Source organism: Sinocyclocheilus rhinocerous, unplaced genomic scaffold, assembly GCF_001515625.1.
Source record: "Sinocyclocheilus rhinocerous isolate Xijiao unplaced genomic scaffold, SAMN03320098_v1.1 scaffold113, whole genome shotgun sequence".
NCBI classification, from domain to species: Eukaryota; Metazoa; Chordata; class Actinopteri; order Cypriniformes; family Cyprinidae; genus Sinocyclocheilus; species Sinocyclocheilus rhinocerous.
Genome location: NW_015646846.1, coordinates 2,245,347 through 2,256,548, shown reverse-complemented (window position 1 = coordinate 2,256,548; position 11,202 = coordinate 2,245,347). Strand labels below are relative to the sequence as shown.

General features: G+C 36.5%; 1 long non-coding RNA gene across 1 annotated transcript in view; it reads left to right on the top strand.

The window, feature by feature from the left end:
• Window positions 1-10,313: 10,313 nt before the first annotated feature.
• The window catches only part of LOC107708098 (uncharacterized), a 9,098-nt gene continuing 8,209 nt past the window's right edge, over window positions 10,314-11,202 (top strand). The window contains exon 1 of the long non-coding RNA XR_001636322.1: window positions 10,314-10,404. This is a non-coding gene — a long non-coding RNA (uncharacterized LOC107708098). The remainder of the gene's footprint in view (window positions 10,405-11,202) is intronic.

The following is an 11,202-nucleotide window of genomic DNA, read 5'->3' as shown; positions in this document are numbered from 1 at the left end:
GCGCGCGCATGAACGTAATCTGCGTAATCAGCGTTGTTTACGCTTAGGGGAAAGCGTGCGTATGTGTTGTGATACTCTCTAAAATGTCGGAAGACGGTAACTCAGGGGAGAAGAATTGTTGAATAAAGTCATTATTATTTATTCTTTGCGCACAAAAAGTATTCTTGTAGCTTCGCAAAATTGAAGTTAAGCCACTGATGCCACATGGACTGTTGTACCGATGTCCTTACTACGTTTCTGGACCTGGGAACATTACAGTTGCGTTGCTGTCTATGGGAGGGTCAGAGAGCTCTCAGATTTCATAAAAAATATCTTAATGTGTGTTCTGAAGATAAACGAAGGTCTTACGGGTTTGGAACGACATGAGGCTGAGTAATTAATGACAGAATTTTCATTTTGGGGTGAACTAACCCTTTAACCCGTTTCCTCTTATCCTGTTTCACCTGGAAGTATATCACATTATGGAAGTAAAATGCTGTTCGGACATTATCTCGTATTGATTTTAACATCATATCTTCAGAGATTGCGCCATCTAGTGGTTATTAAAGGCATTATCTATGTATCCTTCACTGAAAATGAATCCCACAATTGTGTGTGCAGTTAAGCACTTGGTTCAAAAAATAAAAATGGCATCTGACAGAACAGTTGGAAGTAAATTAATTAATGAATTCCATTTTTTCCCTTTCAACTTAAATTGTATACCTACTAAGCATTGTGATTATTAAATATTCACTTGGTTGTCTAATCGTGATTCTAATCATCATATCGTGATTATGATATGATGATTCACGAGTGATTTTGATGCGTGTGATGATTCACAAGTGATTTGGTTCATGGGAGTGATTTTGTTTGGAAGTAAATGGACACAGATTGTCAGTTTCATATAACTTAAGCCCTTTTCACATCCTGACAAAGACAGGCTTTGTTGGGAAGCTTTTTAGCACTATTGCAACAAAGTGGACAGCAGAGGTTGCACAATAGGAGTGTAACTGATGTTTTATCTGTGTATTTTATCATTCACATGCTGCCGACAGGGAATGATGGGAAATTAAGTTTTGTCACGAACATCTGTAGCCTCATTAACCATATTTATAAGTAGTATTTTCTGCCATGCTTTTCACTATTCCTCATCAACAGTACACAAGATGCCTACAAATTTAAATTGCATAGTCAACATTTCCAAATTACAACTTAACCCTATAAAGCCTACTGTATTATATTTGATACATTCATTTCTAAGGCCTGTGAATTATCAATATGATCAAATCTTTTACATGCCTTCTGATTTCTAATTCATTTATACGTTTCAATACTTTTTTTTAGTAAAATGCCTTTTAGTTTGATTCTAAAAGTGATTTTTATAAAGAAAATGCAAGAAAAACGTTATATTATTATTCACTTAATATTTTTTTATTAATATTTCAAGATGAAAATTTACTGAAGATTTATTGCTTATTTATGCATCTCTCAATCAACATTGTATTGCAATGCATTATTTTTTGCCCAGAGCTTTGATCATAAAACTAAGCATTCAAATATCATCTTTCTAAGACATATTTAGAGTGGAAGCTGATATTTATATGCGTTTTATGTAAGTAGTCTGCTATGCTGCTACAAAAATCTCACTGTTTTACATTACAAGCTATCAAAATGCCATCTATTTGGTCGTATAAATAACATCTGCACCAAATTGCAAATTTTTGCTCAGTTTGGGCCTGTGAATAGGTGTTTTTCCTCCTTAAGTGTGAGCTCCATATGATCATATTACCAGTATCATTTACTCACCCTCATGTCATTCCAAACCTGTATGGTTTTATTTCTTCTGCAAAACACAGAAGAAGATATTCAGACTATACAATGAAAGTCAATGGGGTCCAAAACAACCCTTTAAGAGGTGTCGTCAAATTAACAATGCTATCTTTTAAATTACCGATTAAGCAAGCAGGCTGCCTTTGCTTTGAGAACGACCTATGTATTAGTCAAGACTGATAGCATATTCACGTATAGCCTGAAATGAATCCTAAGTGTAAAAAGAAATTGAAATGAACAAGTATAACAAGTATAGCAGAGCAGCAGAAATGAAAGCGAACACCTCGGCTTATCTTGACAGCAGGGTCGGGCCTGACTTCATCAACTCACTCACAACTTCTCCTCCTTTTACATCCCCCTCCTTTGTCTCCATCCTTTTCATCTGCCCTTCATCTTACTTTTCGCATCTTGTGTGCGGTCAGCTGTTTTTTGCAATTAGCGCTATCATCGCATTTCATCCAGCAGAACAGTTGCATGTAATAACCTTACGGCTTTTGTTGCATGCTGATACTATTCGTCCTTGATTAATTGCGCTCCCGGGAGAGAGACTGGAGAGCCGCCGTAGATCTTCCATTTCACGCCCCATGACAAGTGACCCATTACTGTGCTTTATAGATCGCCGTCAGCAGCCTTTGAAAACGCCTGTGGGCCTGTTGGGCGATGATTTTATTGTGCTGTGTTATTTGTGGGAATTGCTGACAGACGGACCAAAGGGCAGCTGTGGATTTTTTGGTGTTTGTTTCACGGAAACGAGGCACTGCTCTGTTAGTTTAAGTCAATGTGTCTGCTGGGCAACTTAAATTGGTTATGCTCTCCGGGTCCCGCAAACAAAGGTCACAGCATCGCAATCTGTCTCACGTCTCAGAGCATCATTTGACAGTCTGATGACCGATCACAGTGCATTACTGAAACAGACGTTCGGTTTCACCCACATATTGGCATTTCAGATCATTTTCTGCAGCACCACAGAAAAATTTGTAATTTTTCTTATTAAAGGAATAGTTCATCCATTAATTCAAATTCTGAAATTCAAATAAAAATTCAAAATGTATTATTTACTGACCGTGCAAATCTGTATGAACTCAAAAGAAGAGCTTGTGCAGAATGTCCCTATACGGAAATGTAATGAAATATATAACCTTATATCAAGAGTAATATTGCCATATGGTTACCTATAAGGTGATATATAATTTTCACATACATTCTCTGAGTAGATGAAGATTCTAAGTTTAACATATATAAAACACCCATATTATAAACATATGTACATATGTTAGGATGGATTTTTTTATATGGTATTACAATAAAAATACCATGGTATTACAACTATAAATAATATTTATTTATTATTTATATCTATATCTATCTATATATATATATATATATATATATATATATATATATATATATATATAGTATATATGTATATATATGAAAGATGCACCGATATATCGGCCAATAATCTGTATCGCCGATAAAAGATATTTTTTTTCACTATCGGCCGATTGATAAAAAACAGCCGATGATCAGGGCAAATTATATCCTGTCAATCAAAAGGAGGAGGCCAAAACGTGTCAGACTGCAACTCATACAGTGTGTGAAGAAAATCTCTCCTGTTGAATCAAGGGCTGTTGAAATTAACGTAATAAACACGCATTAACAGATTAAAAAAAATTGGCAACATTAAAGCAGACTCTATTTGACCCAATGAATCACCCATAGTTCAGGCCATTCTAATTGATTTAAATTCTGTCTATTCTGTCATGAAATTCAAACAATAAATGCCGTTTTGACGCTTTTAAATTCAGTTCAAGCGGCAGTGCGGAGCGTGAGTTTCTTCCACTGTAATACAAGTTATAGCGCAAAATAAACATGAATGAACATCAAAAGTATGTTGAAACATACAGTACAACTTACCGACATGTATCACATCTCATGTAATCACTCATTCAGTGTTTCAACCGCGGAAAGATGCCAATAAACAGCTTGTGAACAATGTCACTTAACGTTGCATTTACCTCAGCAAAGTTATCCAATGTTCACTGTTCATTAGTTAGCTATAAAACAACACTAAAGAGGAGCTCATTTACATTTAATTATGTATGTCTGTTTGAATAAATCTGGCATGAAGACAGTTGTTTATGAAAACGTTATGTACAACTGAGTAATAGATAATTAAATTTTTATTTGAGTGTAATTATTACATCAGAAAATAAATAGCAGTTGAATATAATAGCTCTGTTATTAATTTTAACCTTTAATATAATAGTAATGTACCAAATGAGAGGGTTCCCAGTATAGTTTACAGCATTAGTTAGGAGAGATTTTTTTCCCTAAGAAAATCAAACTATCGGTATCGGCATCAGTATCGGCAGATGTCCTTCTGAATAATCGGCTATCGGTATCAAATGTCAACAATTCTGTGTTTTTCTGTCAATATGGGGTGCTGTGTGTACATTAATGAGGAAAAAAAATTTACTTAAATGATTTTAGCAAATGGCTGCAATATAACAAAGAGTGAAAAATTTAAGGGGGTCTGAATACTTTCCGTACCCACTGTATATATATATATATAAAAAAAAAAAATATATATATCTTTTATATTTACTTATATAATATCAACTTGTATTGACAGGTTTTATGATGGATGACTAGGTTTTCTGATCTATGTTCAGAAATGTATTACACATACATAAATATGTTAATAATTGTTCCATTTTCCATGTATGTTTTTACTTCATATGACAATATGGAAATATAATATATGTACATATATTACATTTGCGTATGGGTCTTGGCTGCTTATTTCCATAAACTTTCACTGTAATTTGCTAGTATTTCAAAAATAATTACAAAGAAATTTAATTAAATGTAAAATTTTGATGCAGAAAAACTGGAGTGATATTTTCTTGTAAACATACTCCAATTATCCTTGTTTTATTTCCAACTTTGACAAATCTTTTTATTTTTAATTTATTTACAAAGAAAATCTATCTATCTATCTATCTATCTATCTATCTATCTTCTTTTTGTCTGTCTGTCTGTCTGTCTGTCTGTCTATCTATTCTACAGAACATCAAGGCATGGCATTCTAGGTTTGAGGTCTTTTAGGTTTGAGAACTATTCCTATGTTACAGCAAAGCTCCACTTTCATATATTTCAGAATATTGCTCTTGACAAGATGAAAACAATCCCTGGCATTTCTCCTTCCTCTTGCAAAGAACAATGTTTTTTTCTCTAATGAGCTTGATATCTTGCACTGAAAATGACACCATTTTAATGAAGAGTGCTTTTGTAAGCGGTTCACCTGACAAGATAGTGAAAGCCAGTAAGATATGAACAGATGTTTCTCATTTGTAGCTGTGGTCAAGCTCAGGTACTATCCATTTGAGAGTGTGTGACCTTCTGATCTGTGAGATATAGATAGATGGTGGTCTGGCGCGTAGGAGGAGCTCTCAGACTTCCTCTTGAAGGCAGGTCAATGCAGCAATCGTTAGAGGTAATAGGATGACAAGATACTTTTTTACAGACATTTGTACTAGCAATTATACAGGACTTAACATTTGCTTTTAAGGTCAGGAACATTAGAACAAGACTAATGGATCAGTGAACTACACATGAAGAATATCTTTATCACATTTATTTTTCCTCTGCAAGTAGACGTATGTGTAAGAAGCAGGTGTGAGAATCACTTCTGCTACTGCACAATGATTTCAGGAATAGAAGTTTCCGATAAGCAGGTGGTGTCTAGCAGCTTTTTTGTTTTCTACGTCAGTGGTTCTCAACTGCCATAGAAATGAGTTGCAAGTCTCTTCTGCAGGTAAAAGAACAAGTATAATGGTGTTATTTAGATAGATAAATATTTGTTTTAAATTAAGTTTTAAATATTATATATCACAAAATATATAATAACTGTTTTGGAAAACCAGTTGTTATATAAAACGAGTTGAGAGCCACTGCTCTGCATCTCTCATAACGGTCCAACTTATACTTCTAGCCACGCCGACCAATCATAGATCATCACTTGGGCAGATTTGGTTTCGAGGGAGGGGTGTTTAAGATCACTATACATGCATGAGATGGCAGGTGATTTATTGCGGAGGCGAGGCAGAGGTGCGAGAGGCCCATCCAGCCTGTTTTGCTTCCTGAGGAACAGAGCGCTCTAGTCGTGTCCTCGGCCTTTAGCCTGTCGAATTCCAGAGGCTGTAATTTGGAGATATTGCTTTACATGCTTGTGAGAGGGAACTGCAACCGATGCGAAATGGATTTGCCATTGTCTTCCTGCCTCAGAAATGAGGCTCTGCTCGGTGCAATCACACCGTTGCTGTGTCAGATTAAAATCATGCAGCCCGACTGGCCTCTGTTAGCAAGAAACGGATGAAACAGTTGTCACAAGGGCTCAGTAACTATAAGGTTTTCAGTCAAAAGATCAATGTTTGATACGTTACCGTTTACATTTTTGTCATTGCATGAATTGTTTAGTGTCTCATTAATGTTTCACTCATTAAATTTACCTGGAAAACCTATAATAGTCTGTTTAATAGCAGATTCCATTGTGACAACTTACCCCACGTAGAGTGACAACACGCCCGTTGCTTTTGTGTGTGACAACTAGCCCCAGTCTTCCTATTTACCTTCTTTGCATAATGTGTTTTCATTCATTTTAGCACATCCACCTGGTATTTACATTCTTACAGAGCTAGCATGGATAATGAAGCCACGTTGGGGATTTTTCCTCCATCGAATCCTAATCTTTGGGTTTGTAATTAAAAGTACTAAAGCAGTCTCAAAACAGCATGCTTGAATTACCAATTCAGAGCCACTACAGAGCATTGAATCTGCAAATATAGCAGCTACAGCACGGATGTCACACTCTACATAATGTGTCCAAAGCTCAGTTGCGTAGCCAATTGAGAAAGCTGTGATGGCTCATAGGAGCCGCGGCAATGAAATCTTATTGTATAGTGTTACCATATAGATGTATAGGCCTACAGATAGGCTACGTTTATTTGCATCGTTGCATGTGTCATTATATTATTAACATTTCACCAAAATCAAGTTCAAATACGAAGTTTTTGACCAGCGAATGCTTTTTCCCGACATTACCGCCACATCAAAGGCAGTGCATGCATCACATTTAGGTTTTCATGAACTTGCAGGTTATACAGTTTTCTGTCACTAGGTGGGCGCTCAGTTTTGTCTGTTATTTGGCCAAAATATCATATTATAAAAGATTCAGCTCTTCGCACAAGCTATTTGGCTGTGACTCGATAACAAATGCTGGACTAAGACACTCTTCTCCGCTCCTCAAATACAAAAAACATTAGCCTTTATAAATATAGTGTTTCTTCAGTAAAGAAAACGCTGTACTTATTCAATCAACAGTTCTTTATTTACCTTCAGACTGCAAACAAGCTGAAATGCTCCAAACTGCGTGCCGCACTTCATTCACGAGAGAGTCGGGAGGAGTAATGAGTTTTGACTGACAGTTTGAGGAGCCAATGGAGTTACGGGGTTTAGTGGCGGTGGCGTCACTTACTGGTCCAGGATCAGAGATCCTTAGCTGAGCCACTACAGAGCATTGAATCTGCAAATATAGCAGCTACAGCACGGATGTCACACTCTACATAATGTGTCCAAAGCTCAGTTGCGTAGCCAATTGAGAAAGCTGTGATGGCTCATAGGAGCCGCGGCTTATCTCACTGTGTGTGTGTGCAAGAACAATGACAAAGCCTCAACAAAATAACAACAAACAGTCAAGTAACAGCACAGATCATGAGGAAGAGAAGAAGATTCCTAATGTACATGGTCACAGAATTATATAAACTAATACTTTTATGCAGCAAGAATGCATTCAATTGATCAAAAGTGACAGTAAAGACATTTATATAATTTCACAAAAGATTTCTATTTCAAATAAATGCTGTTCTATTGAACTTTCTAGTCATCAATGAATCCTGAACAAATGCATCAGTTTCCACAAAAATATTAATTATATTTCCGATTTGAGCTTGAGCTTCAGAATGCTTTGAAAAATGTAGCTTTTGTTGACGCTACCGCGCTACTTGATCAAAAACAGAGCTTCGCTACTGAAAAGCTATTTGATTCAGAAAACAGCTACTTGTAGTGACGCTACTGCCCATCACTGCCCCTATGTTGAAACACTAATCCTAACCTAACCCTAATTTAAAAGTAACTGAAAGTGCAATTAATGAATTTCCCAGGATTAAATGTTCAATTTAAACATTTATAAATTAATTAAAAAAACTGATTGTAATAGTGCTTCGTTCACTTCATTTAATTTCTTGACCTATATTGTGAAATTAAAGGTGATTTTATACTTTTATATTTTTTATACTTTTTCTTTTATACTTTTTAAAAATATTTTCTTCTATTCCAGTTTAATATGCAGAGACTGCAAGTAAACTATTCATAGGTTGATTCTACTGAAAAATATGACGCTTTCACAACATTATACTCTTTGCAGCCCGACATTGGCTGATCCAATAATGTGAGTCTGGGGGCGGGGCTTTCTGTTTTTCCAACCAATGACAAACAGGTAGAGTAATCTAGAAACCTATTTGAAAACAGTTATTATTTTGTCTCAAGTGGCGCAGAAGTTTAAAATGTTTTAGGCAGGAATATCCACAAAACTGAATTTTATTTATCACATAAAGAACTAGTTGGAAATCATTACGCTAAACTCGCCTAGCCTTGATTATGCAACAGTGTAACCTTGTGGATATTTCGCAAGTGATTATTCCCTGTGCCGATGTGCTCTTTGTCAAATGCAGCTCTGTGTGTGATTGGATTTAGCAGAGAGCAGGGCGGCTTTGTGAGCGCAGAGAATGTGAGTGGGCATCCTGGAAGCTTCTGTGCCGCCACATAATGCTTGACTGATGTGAGGACTGAGAGACAGAGAGAGAAAGAACAAGTTACTGAAAGAAACAGAAGGAGGGAAGGAGAGGGAAAGGGATAAAGGGATGGAGAAAGAAAGGGGGATACAAAAACAACAGAGCGTGTGAGAGGGATGAGGAAGACGGGTGAAAGAGGCCCTCCTGAACAAATGCATCAGTTTCCACAAAAATATTAAGCAGTGCAACTGTTTTCAACATTGATAATAAGAAGAAATATTAGAATGATTTCTGAAGGATCATGTGACGCTGAAGACTGGAGTAATGACTACTGAAAATTCAGCTTTGCATCCCAGAAATACATTTTATTTATTTTTATAAATTTTATTTTTTATTTATAGATTTTATTATTATTTTAAAAAAATATATTAAAATAGAAAACAGTCATTTTAAATTTCAGTAATATTTCAATAAATACCTTTTTTACTGTATTTTTGATAAAAGAAAAAGAGAATTCGAAAGAAAAGAGAATGAGCGTAAGAGAATTCTTTCAAAAACCAAAACTTTAGAACAGTAGTATATATTAATTTCATTATAAATATATGTTTAAGACAACAAAATTGCTATGGCTGGCAGCAGATTAACATAAATAGTTCCAAAATTAAATATTTATTAATAACAAAATTAAAAACAAAAATAATAATAAAAATAATCATTGTGTTAACCTCAAATTTCTTCTCATATTTTTCTGCTAGCACACCCTTGTGGCCCCTTTGGCAAGTATGATAACCCCTATGCAGTGTTGGGCAAGCTACTTGGAAAATGTAGTGAGCTAAGCTAACAGTTACTCTTCATTAAATGAAGCTTCACTACACTAAAGCTACAGCCCTGTGAAATGTAGCAAGCTGAGCTACAGCAGCATGGCAAAAGTAGTTTACTACATCTAAGCAATTTTTTTTTAAATGCCATTTAAAGCTGAGCTACAGCAACATGGCAAAAGTAGTTTACTACATCTAAGCAATTTTTTTTTAAATGCCATTTTTATATTGAACCAACATCATACCAAGTCAATGCTCTCTCAGTGATCAATAAAACTGTCAGTCAAACAGACAGGCATAATAGTTAAGTTTAATTGTTTATTCAACAACTGTTCCAAACCAATTTGGCAACAAAAACCAGTATCATGAACAGGGCCGGATTTACCTCATATTGTGACATATAGGCAAAATACATTTTTGCTGTCAGCCAGAAACGTCCTATTGGTATATGCCATTTAAAAGAGCGTGCTGGAGTGGAGGCAGACTGCAATGAACTGTAACCGCGACAAAACACCTAGACAATAAACAAACAAATTGGTTGCCTAGGAGTCGTCAGTGTGCCATCGCCGCCTCCCACCAGAGTGAGAACATCCCCTCATACTGCACGGTGTGTTCCTTTGAGATTAAAACAGGAAATGCATCTCTCGCAGACTCATTCTTTCCCTCTTGGCCACCGGGTCTGGACTGTTCCCATTTTTCTTCTCTATCTCTCTCTACCTCCTTATGTCCCCAAAAGAAAATGTTATTGCTCAGCGGTTGCTTTTTCATGGCTCATGAGATCTCAGTTATGCTTCATTCAAGTATGAACTTTGTCTGAAATATTTTCTTAAAGTGGACATAACACACAGTTTCTGCCAATCCCATGTTAATCTTGAGGATTTATAGAGTAGTACTGCTTCCTTCATATCTCAGAAGAGTCTTTAGTTTTATTAGATTTATGAAAGACAGATACAGCTTTACTCTTCTCTCTGAAAACAGTCGAGCTCCTGGAGGCGTGCCGTGGGTGGAGCTAAAGAGTCACGAGCACGCAAAGCTTTTTCGTAGCGATCGTCTGCAAGCTATGACGTCGAAATAAATAAAACAGGAACAAAACAGGGCTCGCAGAATCGCTAGCCCGACGTCCCGGGGCTATTGTGTCTTCCAGTTGGGCTACCAAAAAGTATCACGGCCCTGCGTGACGGGCTATCTTAAATATAGAGTTCAAAACATGGCGCGGGTGTTTCTATATGAATGTATCTCTGAAGGGAACCGATTGTCTTCAGAAAAGTTTCTATGGCATTTTCATTTGATCTTACCTGTAGGCACAGGCCTGCTTTGATTACAGCGGTTACTGGGGAAACCACTATATTCTGCCGCTCCAACAGCGCCACCTGCTGTCAGAGAATGAATGAGCCCTGCAAAAACTTTATTAACTTAAATTTTATTTAATGTTTATAAAACATTTTTCACCTTTATTGCCGGGAACAAACAAACACACTTGCAAAACTCCGTTGCTGCCCCGGAGAAACAAGCTAAAAACAAAATGACAAATCCGTGGTCAAAAAACAAAATGACAAATCCTTCTTGAGCAAGTCCTGTGCAGCGCTGCTGACGACTTCCGTAACCCGAATGAAGCACATTTATGGGCTGCTCTTGCTCTCGCTCTGGTTGCTGTGTGCGCACTCTTCTGGAGAAGTGCCCATACAAGGAATTCCGCTCTTCATGACATCATACAGGGCCAT